Source organism: Hyaena hyaena, unplaced genomic scaffold, assembly GCF_003009895.1.
Source record: "Hyaena hyaena isolate Hyena2069 unplaced genomic scaffold, ASM300989v1 scaffold_368, whole genome shotgun sequence".
Lineage (NCBI taxonomy): Eukaryota > Metazoa > Chordata > Mammalia > Carnivora > Hyaenidae > Hyaena > Hyaena hyaena.
In genome coordinates this window covers 1166992-1181925 of record NW_024080989.1, presented here as the reverse complement: position 1 = coordinate 1181925, position 14934 = coordinate 1166992, and the positions used below count along the sequence as shown (strand labels likewise).

At 39.5% G+C, this 14934-nt stretch overlaps 1 protein-coding gene and 1 long non-coding RNA gene across 2 annotated transcripts in view; one reads left to right on the top strand and one right to left on the bottom strand.

Moving 5' to 3' along the window:
- The window catches only part of LOC120243764, a 34693-nt gene extending 23621 nt beyond the window's left edge, over positions 1-11072 (bottom strand). Inside the window, exons 1-2 of the long non-coding RNA XR_005531392.1 lie at positions 11017-11072; positions 6710-6867 (exon numbers count right to left, since the gene is read on the bottom strand). This is a non-coding gene — a long non-coding RNA (uncharacterized LOC120243764). The remainder of the gene's footprint in view (positions 1-6709; positions 6868-11016) is intronic.
- MICAL3 (microtubule associated monooxygenase, calponin and LIM domain containing 3) overlaps positions 1-14934 on the top strand; it is a 271709-nt gene that overhangs the window by 23569 nt on the left and 233206 nt on the right. The window lies entirely within an intron of this gene.

Sequence of the window (14934 nt, the reverse complement as noted above, 5' to 3'; positions counted from 1 at the left end):
TTAATGTTCCAAAAACCAGGTACAAAAAAAAACTATTAACAAGGATGACAATTAAATGTGTGGTATGGCCATCATCCTCTGCCACTTTCCTTAACTTGTGGCTAGGTTTATACATGCTTTAAAAAACACAGGCATTTATTGAAAAATCACCAAGTTTCTTATGTATTACTTTTTTATTAAATTTTAAAAAATGTTTTATTTACTTTTGAGAGTGAGAGAGAGAGAGAGAGACAGCATGAGCAGGAGAGGGACAGAAAGAGAGGGAGACATAGAAACCGAAGACAGGCTCCAGACTCTGAGCTGGCTATCAGCACAGAGCCCGATGTGGGACTTGAACCCACAAACCACGAGATCATGACCTGAGCCAAAGCCAGATGCTTAACCGACTGAGCCACCCAGGCACCCCAATCACAAAGCTTTTTAATTGACCATGATAGTTAATTATAATTTTACTTTTTTCCAGCTTTATTGAGGTATAATAATTGGGACATAATATTGTATAAGTTTAAGTTATTCAATGTATTGATTTGATATATATTGAAAAATTATTTCCACCATGCCATTAGCTAACACCACCGTCACATCACATAATTACTATTTCTTTTGTGTGTGTGTGTGTGTGTGTGAACGTTTAAGACATACTCTCTTAGCAATTTTAAAGTATATAATACTGTATTATTAGCTATAATCATCATGCTATATATTAGATCCCTGAAACTTATTCATCTTACAAGTAGAAGATGATATGCTTTGACCAACATCACCCCATTTTCCCCACACTGCAAGCCCCTGGTCTAGTCTCTGTTTCTATGAGTTCAGCTTATTTTGATTCCACATATGAGTGATAACATTCAGTATTCATCCTTCTCTGTCTGAGTTATTTCACACAGCATAATGCCTTCAAGGTCCAACCATGTTGCTGCAAATAGAATTTCCTTCTTTCTCATATTCATTGCTGATAATATTCCATTGTGTGTGTGTGTGTGTGTGAGAGAGAGAGAGAGAGAGAGAGACATCTTCTTTATTCATTCATCCATTGACAGACATTTAGGCTGTTTCCATATCTTGACTATTTTTTTTAATGTTTTATTTATTTCTGAGAGAGAGAGGGAGAGAAAGACAGCATGGGCAGGGGAGGGTCAGAGAGAGAGGGAGACACAGAGTCTGAAACAGGCTCCAGGCTCTGAGCTGGCTGTCATCACAGAGCCCAATGTGGGGCTCAAACCCACTAACCATGAGATCATGACCTGAGCCGAAGTCAGACGCTCAACCGACTGAGCCACCCAGGCGCACATCCATATCTTGACTATTATGAATAAATGCTGCAGTGAACATGGAGGTGCAGATATCTCTTTGAGGTGATGTTTCCATTTCCTTTGGATATATACCCAGAAGTGGAATTGCTGGATCATATGCTTGTTCTATTTTTACTTTTCAACTCTGATTTCCATAGAAACAGTATCAATTTACATTTCCAGCAACAGTGCATAAGTGTTCTCTTTTTTCCACATCCTCACTAACACTTGTTATCTCTTGTCTTTTTGATGACAGGTATTCTAACAAGTATGATGTGATATCTCATTGTGTTTTGGATTTGCATTTCCTTGATGATTTGGAATATTGATCACCTTTCCATATACACGATGGCCATTTGTGTGTCTTCTTTGGAAAAATGTCTGCTCAGTCTGTGCATTTCTTCTGCCCATTTTTAATCAAGTTACTTGGGGTTTTTGTTTGTTTTTGTTTTTGCTGAATTTTTGTTGTATGGGTTTCATACATATTTTGGATATCAACGTCTTATCAGATATATGAGTTGTAAATATTTTCTCCCATTTGTTAGTTTGCCTTTTCATTTTATTGATGGTTTTCTTTGCTATAAAGAATGTTTTCAGTTTGATATAGTCCTATTTGTTTAGTTTTTCTTTTGTTGCCTTTGCCTTTGATGTCAAATCCAAAAAATCATTGCCAAGACCAATGTTAAGGATTTGCCCACTATGTTTTCTTCTAGGAATTTCACAGTTTTAGCTTTTGTACCCAAGTCTTTAATCAATTTTGAGGTGACTTTTGTGTTTGCATGTGGATATCCAGTTTTCCTAACACCATTTATTGAAGAGATTGTCCTTTCTCTACTATATATTCTTGGCTTCTTTGTAATAAATTATTCGCCATATATGTGCGAATTTATGTCTGGGCTCTTTATACTGTTCCACTGATCTATGTGTCTGTTTTTTACCAAGACCATACTGTTTTGATTACTGTAGCTTTGTAGTATAGTTTGAAATCAGGAACTGTGATGACCCCAGCTTTTCTCTTTCTCAGGATAGCTTTGTCTGTTTGGGCTTTTGTGATTCAATACCGCTTCTAGGATTGCTTTTGTTTGTTTGTTTGTTTCTGTGAAATCTTGATAATAATTGCATTGAATCTGCAGATTATCTTGGGTAGTATTGGTATTTTAACAATATTAATTCTTTCAATTTTAATGGGATATCTTTTTCCATACCTTTGCTTTCAGACTGTGTGTCTCCCTAATAATCTGAAGTGAATCTCATATAAGCAGCATATAGTTGGGTCTTGTTTTTTATCCATTCAGCTACACTGTATCTTCTGATTGGAGAACTTATTCCATTTACATTTAAAGCAAATATTGATAGATATGGACTTACTTTTGACATTTTGTTAATTGAATTCTGGTTGTTTTATAACTCCTTCATTTTCTTTCTTCCTCTCTTGTTCTTTTCTTTGTGATTTGATGATTTTCTCTAATAGTAGGATTTATGTCCTTTCTCTTTTGTGTATATACTATGGGTTTTTGCTTTATACAAAGCATTTTATATTTATAACAGTCTATTTTAAGCTGATAACAGTTTAACTTTGATTGCATGCAAAAGCTCTACATTCTTATACTGCTCCCAACCATTTTATGTTGCTGTTGGGGGTGTTTTGTTCTGTTTTAAATGTTAATTTATTTTGGGAGAGAGACAGAATGTGAGCAGGGGAGGGGCAGAGAGAGAGGGAGACACAGAAACTAAAGTAGGTTCTAGGCTCTGAGCTGTCAGCACAGAGCCTGACATGGAGCTCAGACTACAAACTGTGAGATCATGACCTGAGTCAAAGTTGGATGCTTAGCCAACAGAGCCACCCAGGCATTCCCCGCCCCCCACTTTTTTTGAGAGAGAGAGAGAGAAGCAAATGATCAAGAAGCAGAGAGAGAGGGAGAGAGAGAATCCCATGAGAGGCAGAGAGGGAGAGAAAGAAAGGTGTGGGGGGGGAGAGAGAGAGAAGTGGGGTTCACCTGAAGCAGAGATCAAGTTCACTCAATGTGGGGCTCCAACTCACAAACCATGAGCCAAAGTCTTATGCTTAACTGACTGAACCACCCAGGCACACCCAGTTTACGTTCTTGATGTCACAATTCTCTTTTACATTGTGTATCCATTAACAAATTACTGTGGTTCTAAGTAATTTTAATGTTTGTCTTTAACCTTTGTACTAGAGTTCTAAGTCATTTCCCTATTACAACATTAGAATATTCTAAATATATGAGTTTTATACTTTTATATTATCAGAATCTTTTGTTTCATCTGGAAGAGCTCCTTTTAACATTTCTTGTAAGGCCAGTTTAGTGGAGATGAACTCCATCAGCTTTTGCTTGTCTGGAAAACTTGTCTCTCCTTCAATTCTGAAAGACAACTTTGCTGGGTAGAATATTCCTGGTTGGCAGGGTTTTTTTTTTTTTTTCTTTCAGTATCTTGAATGTATTATCCCACATCTTTTTAAAAAGATTTTTATTTTTAGGTAATCTTTACACCTAGTGTGAGGCTCAAACTCAAAACCCTGAGATCAAGAGTCACACACTCCACCAACTGAACCAGCCTGGTATCTCTCATCCCACCCACTTCTGGCCTGCAAAGTTTTTGCTGAAAAACATACTGACAGCCTTATGGAAATTCCCTTGTACATAGCAAGTTATTTGTCTCTTGCTACTTTCAAAATTCTGTCATCTTTGACTGCTGACAATTTAATTATAATGTGTCTCAATGTGGGTCTCTTTGGATTTATCTTTCTTGGAACTCTCTACAGTTCCTGGATCTGGAGATCTGTTTCTTTCCCCACATTAGGGAAGTTTGTGGCCACTGTTCATTTGAATAAGCTCTGACCCTTTAATCTCTCTTTATTCTGGGACTCCTATTTTTCACTTTATGGAGTCTGATAAGTCTCCAAGCTATTTTCACTCTTTTCCATTCTTTTTGCTTTTTGCTCTTCTAATTGGATGAATTCTAATGTCTTGTCTTCTAGTCTGCTGAACTTTTCTTCCAATTGATCTAGACTGATGCTGAAACTTTCTATTTAATTTTTTAGTTCAATTAGTATATTCCTTAGCTTTATGATTTGTTTGGTACTTTTTTATATATTCTTTTTGTTGAAATTCTCACTTTGCTCCTGCATTGTTTTGACCTTAGTGAATATCCTTAGGACTATTATTTCGAACTCTCTATTAGGTAAATTGTTTATCTGTTTCATTCAGATCTGTTTCTAGAGTTTTGTCTTGTTCTTTTCTTTGGCACATATTCCTCTGTTTCTTAATTTTCTTTGACTCTCTGTGCTGGTTTCTGTGTATTAAATAAAATAGTGACTTCTCAGTTATGAAAGAGTAGTCTTATGTGGGAAATGAACCTCACCAATTAGCCTGGCCAGTGCTCTTGGTTGTCTCTCAAATCTTTGTGATTGTCCAAGCCACCTTCTTTGTACTTAGTGGCTCACAATAGTTTAGGGTGTGCCAAGACCTATCAATGTCCAAAGGGGATGATCACAGTCAGTGCCTAGATACAGGCTATTTGGAAACCAGTCAGGTAGGAGCTGGGAAAATGTATAGTCAGACTCCTTCCAGGGAGAAACTGGAAAGTGAAGGTTTTTGTCTCTTCCTTTTCTACTGGGCCTTGACATGTAACCATGGGTGAGACTTTGGTCCTGGGCCTATTAAGAACGTCTCTGTTTTTGTTATTGTTGTTGTTGGTGGTGGTTTTTCAGCAGGGGCAGAGGGGTTGTGGAGGGCGGAAGGAGAAAGAGAGAATCCCAAGCAGGGTCCATGCTCAGTGTAGAGCCTGACTGAAGCTTGATCCCATGACCCTGGGAGCATGACCTGAGCAGAAACCAAGAAGCAGACACTCAACCAACTGAGCCACCAAGGCACCCCAGAACTTCTGTTTTTTTTTTTTTATTTTTTAATTTTTTTTTAAATTTTTTTATTTCTAGGATACAGAGAGACAGCGTGAACAGGGGAGGGTCAGAGAGAGAGGGAGACACAGACTCTGAAACAGGCTTCAGGCTCTGAGCTGGCAGTCAGCACAGAGCCCGATGCGGGGCTCGAACCCACGAACCGCGAGATCATGACCTAAGCGAAAGTCGGATGCTTAACCGACTAAGCCACCCAGGCGCCCCTCTCTGTTTTTAATAGGACCATGGGACTCCTGAATGCATGCCCCATTGGCTATCAGAGCCAGGTGATCTGGGAACCCATTCCTTAGGTGGCAGCCACCAAAGTTGGAGTATAAGAAATACATACAAGCTCCTTCCGGGGAGAAACTGGTGACTTGAAGCAGGCTAGAGGAAGAAGACAATAGGTGTCCGCAAGCTTTCCCTGGTCTCCAGAAATGAGTGCAGCTAGCCCCTAGGTGTGTGCTAAATTAGAAGCTTGACCCTCAGGCAGGAGCTTTCAAAGTATGCAAATAGACCCCTTTTGTGGAAAGACCGAGAGATGGACATTCTGCCTGCTCCCTCTGCACTGAGTCCTGATGGGAAAGGATAGCCAGTTAAGAACTGCTTCATTGGGACACCTATGTGGTTCAGTCAATTGAGTGGCTGACTCTTGATTTCAGCCCAGGGTCACAGGATCAAGCCCCGTGTCAAGGCTCCATGCTGAACATGTAGCCTGCTTAATATTCTCTCTCTCTCTCTCTCTCTCTCTCCTTCTGCCCCTCTTCCCCTCTCACTTTCTTTCTCTAAAATAATTTTAAAAAATTAAAGCAAAAAAAAAAAAAAGGAAAGATAGAAAAGAAAAAAAGAAAGAACCACTTCTTTGTTTGCTACTGTCCTGTGGGACTCTTGAATGGAAGTCCATTGGCTATCAGAGCCATGTGATCTATGGACCCATGTCTCAGGAGACATCCATAAAAGTGGGGTGCAGACATATATATAAGCTTCATCAAGAAACATATGGTGATTTGGGGCAAGCAGGAGGTAGAAGGCAAGGGAGGTGTTTGCCAGTTTCCCTAGTCTCTAGAGATGAGGGCAGTCAGCCCCTAGATGCCTATTAAATTGGAATCTTGACCCAAAGGCAGCAGCTTTTAAAGAAAGAAAGTAGATGGACACTATTCAGGGAAAGGTTGGGAGACTGGCAGGTTTTGCTGGTTCCCTGAACTGAACCCTGAGGTAATAGCAAGAAAGAATGCTCATGTCTATAAATAACCTCTTTTTGTGGGTCTCATGGACTCAAGCCACATTGCCTTTGTAGGTAGATGTTTTGGGGCCCCATCTACTGCGTAGAAATCTTAAAAGTTGGGGTACTAAATATGGGGTCCAAACCATTTACTCCTCAAAGAGAAGCTGTGAATTAGGGGTTCCCTCCTGATTGTACGGCACTGTGCTGGTGGTGGGATTTATGATGAGAGCATATCTCAGCCTTTCCTATCCATTTTGCTGTGGACATTACCTTGTTTGGCTGATGTATAGAAGTTACTCAGCCAGTTCTGGATTATACTTCCAAAGGGAATTGCTCCGTGTGTAGCTGTTCATTTAGTGTGTCCATGGGAGGGAAGGTGTTCAGGGACCTCCTATATCATCATCTTTAAAGACCACTCCTGGAAAAGACTAAATTCATTCTTAATAAGTAATAAAAAGTACAAAAGTATATCCATTGAAAAATAAGTCCTTTTTTCATCTCTGTGTCCAGCCATCCAGCTCTCCTACCCAAGACAACTCTTGATTTGTGAATATATTTACACAGGTAGTCTGTGCATTTCCCAGCACATATACCTATTTACATGCGTATATATCTGTATAATATTTTATTATCATAAATAGTAATATATTATGTACACCATACTGCATCTTACTTCATCATACTTACCACAATATATCTTAAGGCTTATTCCACCTATAGCCAGGTCTGTCTAAAACTCAGATCTTAACCATGTTACTATGCTACTTAAAATTCTTTAGTGGCTCCACATTACTCCCACAGAATGAAATTTATGCTCCTTAGTTTAGCTTCAAGGTCCTCTCTAACCTGGCTCCTTTTAGTACTTCAATTTTCTCACCCACCATTCACTGATTCCTTATGTTCTAGTAGTCAAATTGCTTGTAGCCTGCCCTCATACTGTGTTACTTCACAAGCGAGAGCCTTTGCAATGCCCTTCCCACCCTTCTTTGCCTTAATTACATTTATTTACCCTTCAAAACAACTCAGATGCATCAGATTCTGTGTCTCCCTCTCTCTGCCTCTCCCTTGCTTGTGCTCTCTCTCTCAAAAATTAATAAATAAAAATTTATAAAAAACAGATAAATGAATAAACAAAATCTCGTATATACCTACAGTGGACCAATATTAAGCCTTAAAGAGAAAGGAAATTCTGACACATTGTACAATATGAATGAACCTTCAGGACATTATACTAAGTAAAATAAGCCAACACAGAAGGACAATTTTGTATGATTCCACCTATATGAGGTACCTAAAATAGGTAAATTCATTGAGACAGAAAGTAGAATAATGGTTTACCGGGGCTAGGTGGAGACAGAATGGGGAATGGGGAATTATCCTTTAATGGGTACAGAGTTTCAGTTTGGAATGATGACAAAATTCTGAAAATGGCTAGTGGTGATGGTTTTACAATATGGTGAATGTATTTAATGCCTCTGACTTGAACATTTAAAAATGTATTAAATGATCTCAAAGGACTCTGTATACCCAAAACAATCTTGGGAAAGAAAAACAATGCTGGAGGGATAACACTTCCTGCTTTCAAACTATATTACAAAGCTACAGTAATCAAAACAGTATGGTACTACCATATGGACCAACAGAACAAAATACAGAGCCTCCAAATAACCCTCTACCCCATATATGGTCAGATGATCTTCAACAAGGATGTCAAGACCATGCAATGGGGAAAGGTGCTTCAACATATGGTGTGGGGAAAACTGAATATCCACATGCAAAAGAGTGAAGCTGGACCCTTACCTTACACAATATATAATAATCAATTCAAAATGAATTAAAAACCTAACTGTAAGATCAAACAGTATAAAACTCTTAGAAAAAAAAAATATAGGTGAAAACTTCATGACACTGGATTGGGCAATGATTTCTTGTATGTGACACCAAAAGTACAGACAACAAAAGCAAAAATAGGTAAATGGAACTACATTAAACTTCAGTGCAACAAAGGAAAAAATCAACCAAGTGAAAAAGCAACATATGGAATGGAAGAAAATATTTGCAAACCACATATTTGATAAGGAGTTAATGCCCAACATATATATATAGAACTTCTATAACTCAAAAACCAAAAAACAAACAGCCTGATTTATTTATTTATTTAAAAAATTTTTTTTACATTTATTTATTTTTGAGAGACAGAGTGAGACAAAGCATGAGTGGAGGAGAGGCAGAGAGAGGAGACACAGAATCTGAAGCAGGCTCCAAGCAAACATTCAGCACAGAGCCTGATGCAGGGCTCGAACACACAAACTGTGAGATCATGAATGGAGCCAAAGTCAGACGCTTAACCAACTGAGCCACCCAGGTGCCCCACAAAAAGCCTGATTTTAAAATGGGCAGAGAGGATGCCTGTGTGGCTCAGTTGGTTACACATTAGATTTTAGCCCAGGTCATGATCTCAACTCATGGTTTGTAGGTTCAAGCACCACATTGGGCTCTGACAGTTCAGAGCCTGGAGGCTGCTTCAGATTCTGTGTTTTCCTCTCTCTCTGCCCCTCGCCCGCTCATGCCCGCTCATGCTTTATCTCTCCCTCAAAAATGAATAAACAATGGGGTGCCTGGGTGGCTTAGTCGGTTAAGCGTCCGGCTTAGGTCATGATCTCGCGATTCGTGGGTTCGAGCCCCGCGTTGGGCTATGTGCTGACTGCCAGCTCAGAGCCTGGATCCTGTTTCAGTCTGTGACTCCCTGTCTCTCTGACCCTCCCCTGCTCATGCTCTCTGTCTCTCTCTCTAAAAAATAATAAATATACATTAAAAAATATTTTTTAAAAAAGCCAAACTATGGAAAGAACCTGAAGGTCTATCAACTAATGAATGAAGAAGTATACACACACACACACACACACACACACACACACACACACAGGAATATTACTCAATGATCAAAAAGAATGAAAGTCTGCCATTGCAACAACATGGATGAAACTAGAATATATTACGCTAAATGAAATGTCAGTCAGAGAAAGACAAATATCGTATGATTTCACTCATGTGGCATTTAAGAAACAAAAGAGATGAACATAGAGGAAGGGAAGCAAAAATTAGATAAAACCAGAAAGGGAGGCAAACCATAAGAGACTCTTAAACACAGAGAACAAACTGAGGGTTGCTGGAGGGGAGCTGGGTGGGGGGATGGGCTAAACAGGTGATGGGCATTAAGGAGGGCACTTGTTTGGATGAGCACTGTGTGTTATATGTAAGTGATGAATCACTGGGTTCTACTCCTGAGACTAAAACTACACTCATGTAAACTGCTTGAATTTAAATAAATATTTTTTTAAAAAAAGGGAGAAAACAGCAGAAAACAAGTGTTGACAAAGCCATGGAGAAATAGGAACCCCTGTGAACTGTCCGTGAGAATGTCAAATAGTGCAGCTGGTGTAGAAAACAATACAGAGGTTCCTTGAAAATAGAACTACCATATGAACCAGCAATCCTACTTCTTAGTATATACCCAAAGGAATTGAAAACAGACTCTCCAAGAGATGCTTGTACACTATGTTCATTGCAATATTTTTCACAAAGGCCAAGAGGTAGAAGCAATCTTTATCCATTGCTGGAGGAATGGATAAAGAAAAAATATATACATATCATGGAATTTTATTCAGCCTTTAAAAAGAAGAAAATTCTGTCCTATGCTATAACATGGATAAACCTTAAGGACATTATACCAAGTAAAACAAGCCAATCACAAAAAAAGAAAAATATATAGTGCTTGATTTCACTTGTGTGAGGTATCTAAAGTAGTTGAATTCCTGAAAACATAAAGTTGAATGATGGTTGCCAGGATCTGGGGAAAGGTTGAAATGACGAGTTGTTGAGGAGTCAATGTTCAGAGTTTCAGTTTTGCAAGATGGAAAGTACTAGAGATCTGTTATACAACAATGTGCATTCAGTTAACACTATTATACCATACACTTAGGCGTGTTTACGATGATAAATTTTGTTATGTTTTTTACCACAATTTTTAAACAGTTAAAATGGTAAGTTGTACGTTACATATATTTTACCACGATTAAAAAAGAAAAAAAGCCATCACTCTTTCTACAGGATGAATTCAGGGAAAGAAAGGATTAAGTGTTTGGTTGGCCCAAGCAGAGATGATGGTGGCTTATACCAGAAGAGTTGAAAGAAGTTGACAAATTAGATACATATTTTAATGTGTCTATAAGTGAAAATGTGAATTCCTAGAGGGAATGAGCACCATATTCTTTTTCTTTTATATCCTTACACTGTATTCATAATAGATATACCATATAAATATTGATACATCACCTCTACAAAAGTTGCTACAGAAAAATCATGCCTTGACTGACACATGGAGATGAGAATTTAATAACTTTTTCTCAAAGGCAAAGTAATTTGCCAAGTAGGTCACTCCATAGTAGAGCTTTGGGGGAAAACTAAGGTCTTCTCTATAAAATGGAAAGGTTCTCTGGTCTGCCTGTTGGAGTTCACAGGCCTTCATCAGGTCAAGGGAGATCCTGTGTTAGAATAAGGAAAGAAGAGCTTCTCACCTCTGAGTAAAGGAGTGGCTAACAGATCCAGCAGCTAAATGATGTCACAAGGAAACAAGTCGAAGATAGGTTTGTGAGCTGAATTTGCCATGTGCAAGATCAGTTCTTTTCCCTGCATGTCACAAAAAAGCCATCAGAACATGGAGTGCCTACTGTGTTAGCCAATCAGATGAAGACTAGAAAACAAGGACAGGGAGAGGAGTGGCAAATGGTGGTCCTAGAAATCCCAGCAGGGAGAGGGAGTGGAGGGGTTGGCACACGGAGCCCTAAGGTTTTTCCTAGACCAAATAAAATACTAGGAGGGACTGCATATTTATTTGAAGGCTGCATCTTCCTTATGTGACACCATGCTTCCTACTTTTAGTATTCTGAAAAAGAATACTATAAAGTAGAAAAGAAAATATAGACTTTTCTATGTATACATATATATACTATATATGCTTTTGTATAAGTATGTGTGTAGTTTAAACCTGCTAGTTCAGGTTATATATTTGCTTATGTGTATGGTATGCCTAATAGCCAAACAGGAGGCACAATGCCTCTACAGAGGTTGGTATGTATCAGTGTGTGTGTGTGTGTGTGTATGTATCAGGCAGGGATGAGGGGAAGGAAGGGTTTTGAGATGAGATTTGACTGTGTTTCTGGGCAAGAAGAAAAGCAATTAAAGTGGACACATCCTTGCTGGCAGGCCTTCAGCTGCCTCATGATGTCAGCTATAATCTTGCCACTCTCAGCCTTCTTCACAGCCCCCTCAACCCCGCTGATGGGGATGATAATCCCCATTAGCCACTGTCTGATTAACCAGGCTGAGGTCTCTGTCTTTCAAAGAGGGAGCTGAGTGGGAGATCCCTATAGGTAGCTCAGCAACTGAGACGAGAGATGGATACCAGGGGAGCTAAGCCACAGGCAGCAGATGCTTCTGGCTACCAGGTGCTTTTTTCTCTTACCCTCAAAGACCATTCTTTTCATGATGAGACTTTAATTCCGTAAGTTTTAGACTCAGGGACAGGATTCCTACTCTTCTTCATTCAAAGATCTCCCATTTCTCTCCAACTCAAATTCTCTGTCTCAGTTGGCTCTTTGTCTTCTGAATATACCTGGAGATTTCCTGCCTCCAAGTCTCAGCTTGTTCATTCCTCTACCCCAGAATGCACCTCTCCACCAACACCCTCATTTCCAAACACCACGTCAGTTCCCTTCCTCCTGAGAGCCTTGTCTTTCCACCCAGGGAAAAGTGAGCTCTCCCTCTTCAGAACTTCGCTGGTTCTTGTTCCTGTCATTCAACCCCCACTGGCCATCTGCTTCTCACAGTTAGGGTTAGTTTCTTCCATGTGAATGCATCACATTTCTTCAAACTAGAGTATAAACTCAGCCCTCTCTCAAATACCTTGGTGTGCCAAATCAGAGGCTCTGCTCTCACTGTTTTCTTAGTCCTATTAAGTGTCCATGGGTATGTTTCAACCAGATAACCCCCAGTGTCTGTCGAATTGCCCTTAAAACACTGGTGTAACAAAACAGTCAAACAAAACACACCTGCTGACCATACTTGGCCCATGGACAATTTGTAACCCTTGACCTAAGCCAACAACTCATCAGTTAAAGGTTTATTTTTCTTATTTTGGATACTTCAGGAAGATCATAATCTTTATTTCTTAAGTTCTTTACTCAAAGCATTAAACCTTCTCAATAATCCTCTCTGGAAAATCATTTGTATGGTTTTGATTTTGGTTCTGGCTTCTTCAGTTTACAAAATCACCTCTTGGAACAGGTGAATATGAATTTGAGAGGCAGGATCCTGAGTTCTATCCTTAGTTACCCATTATGCTTAACTCTCTAAGGGTTGATAGGCTAGTTTGGGAATGATTTGAACCCTTTGCACTGTTCTCCTTTGAGCTTCCTGATTTTCTTTTCCTTAAGCATCTCTCTTAAAGGTTAACCTGGATAATAACATCATCTTACTGCTAAAATTTTTATTCCAGACACAGAAGGCAGCTAGGATTCATTAAGGATGAAGTTTCTGATATCAGAATTGTAAGCTTTCCTTTCAATGAGTCAGTGCTACCTGCTTAGGAATCTGAACTGGAAACCCTTGGGGGCTGTGGATACACAAGGAGATTCTAAGTCTTCGGGGAACATATCTTTTCATTTGGACAGTGAAGACTGTGGATAGACAAGCAAGAATCCTCCCTCACGGAAGCTCTGGTTTATTTCAGCCTGTCAAGGTCCAGAGTGGAAGTGACCAGGGTTTTCGGAACAGTCCAGGTTAGGAGACCTTGTCAAAGGACCTCTATGTTATATCTGTCATGACTTCAAACTGTGCTTGAGATTACCTTTTGCTTCACACTAACACATCTCCTGATGGTCAGCTCTATCTAAAGTGGTACTACTACCGTGACCAAGACTGATCTCCACCTCACTCTAAATTCTGTCTGGTTCTATTCCCTTACTATGATGAGTATACAGGTACTTGCCTCTCCCATACTTCTTATGTTACCTGCAAGTCTATACTGCACCTGCCAAACACAGCCTCCCACCACCTGCCTCCCTGGAGCAGAACAAGGAATAGAAAGTGACAGAAGATTGAAGTTCTCCACTTTACTATTTACACAGTTCTGATCAAAAATTGAGTAGCACTTGTGGTGTGCAGAGCATAATGAATAGACTTATCAAATCACTATGTTGTACACCTGAAATTAATATAACGTTGTGTGTCAACTGTACTTTTAAAAAATCATATAGAGGAACAAACTAATAAAACCATTATTAGTTATTTTAACTAAAATAAATAAAAATTTACAAAAATCCTTTACACTCCCATAGGGCTATTAGAGTTTACAAAGTGTTTTCGTGTGCATTGTCATTTGATCCTGACGTGCTCCTGCAAAATGAGGAGAACTGGTATTTCTATTCCTATTTGACAGATAAGGAAATATGTGCATTAGAGAAATTTGTTGGTTTGCTCAAGGTTACACAATTAACAAGTATAACTGGAACTCAAACTTAGGCTTTCTTATTTTACTTTAGGTCTAAAGACATTTTTGAAGTATCCTTGGTGTTCATTTACCCTTCCTCTTTCTGCTACCCTGTAACAGGGCCAGACGGCGGTGGAAGATCAGAATGCTCTGGCTTTTGCCTCAGCGGATTTGACTAAGTGCATGGAAGAATATAGGCTGTTTTCAGGCGTGTAGGCTCAGTGTGTCCAGGTAGAGAAGGTTATTGACTTGCTCATTTATTGCTTCAAGCATAGAAGCCTCTCCCAACTCTTCAGCCCCAAGAGGCCTCCTACAATAGAGAACATTCACTGCTATGGGAATTTACACAACTTCATATAGTGTGTTTGGTGCCAGTGACTTGGCCGGTTAGAATGAAAGAAAGGGGCTGACTTCTAGCTGTGTGGAAACTGCATAAAGGAAAATGAAGTTCCCATGGGCACACCCTCTCTTCTTCCTACCCTTGGGCTTAGCTGTGTCTAATAGGAACAGAAGAAAGAGATGCCAGGCACAGACTTGCCCCCCTTCCACCCTGGCTTCGACAAAGCCATAGACAGGGCTTGGTCCTAGCCCTATCACCACCTGACCTGAGATGTCATCACCAGAAAGTTCCCATTAAGCATCTACCAGTAGGTCAGAGGTGAAGAGTGATTTCTGCAACACTATACCCTTGAGCAGCTACTCGGGCTTTCCTGTTTTGCAATATCATGGGATAATTCTAATTATCCCCCTGGGGAGGAGGATTGGTGAAGGAACACGGGAAGTGTTGATAAATTCTCCAAAGCTGAGTATATTAAAATTCACATTGACTTAAAAATAAATATATACCATCTGGCGTTTTTAGGAAAATGGAGAAAGGTTGGGTCTGGGGAGGAAGAATTGCTAAGTGACACAAAAACGGGCTGTAACTGCTCCAAACAGATGTGAG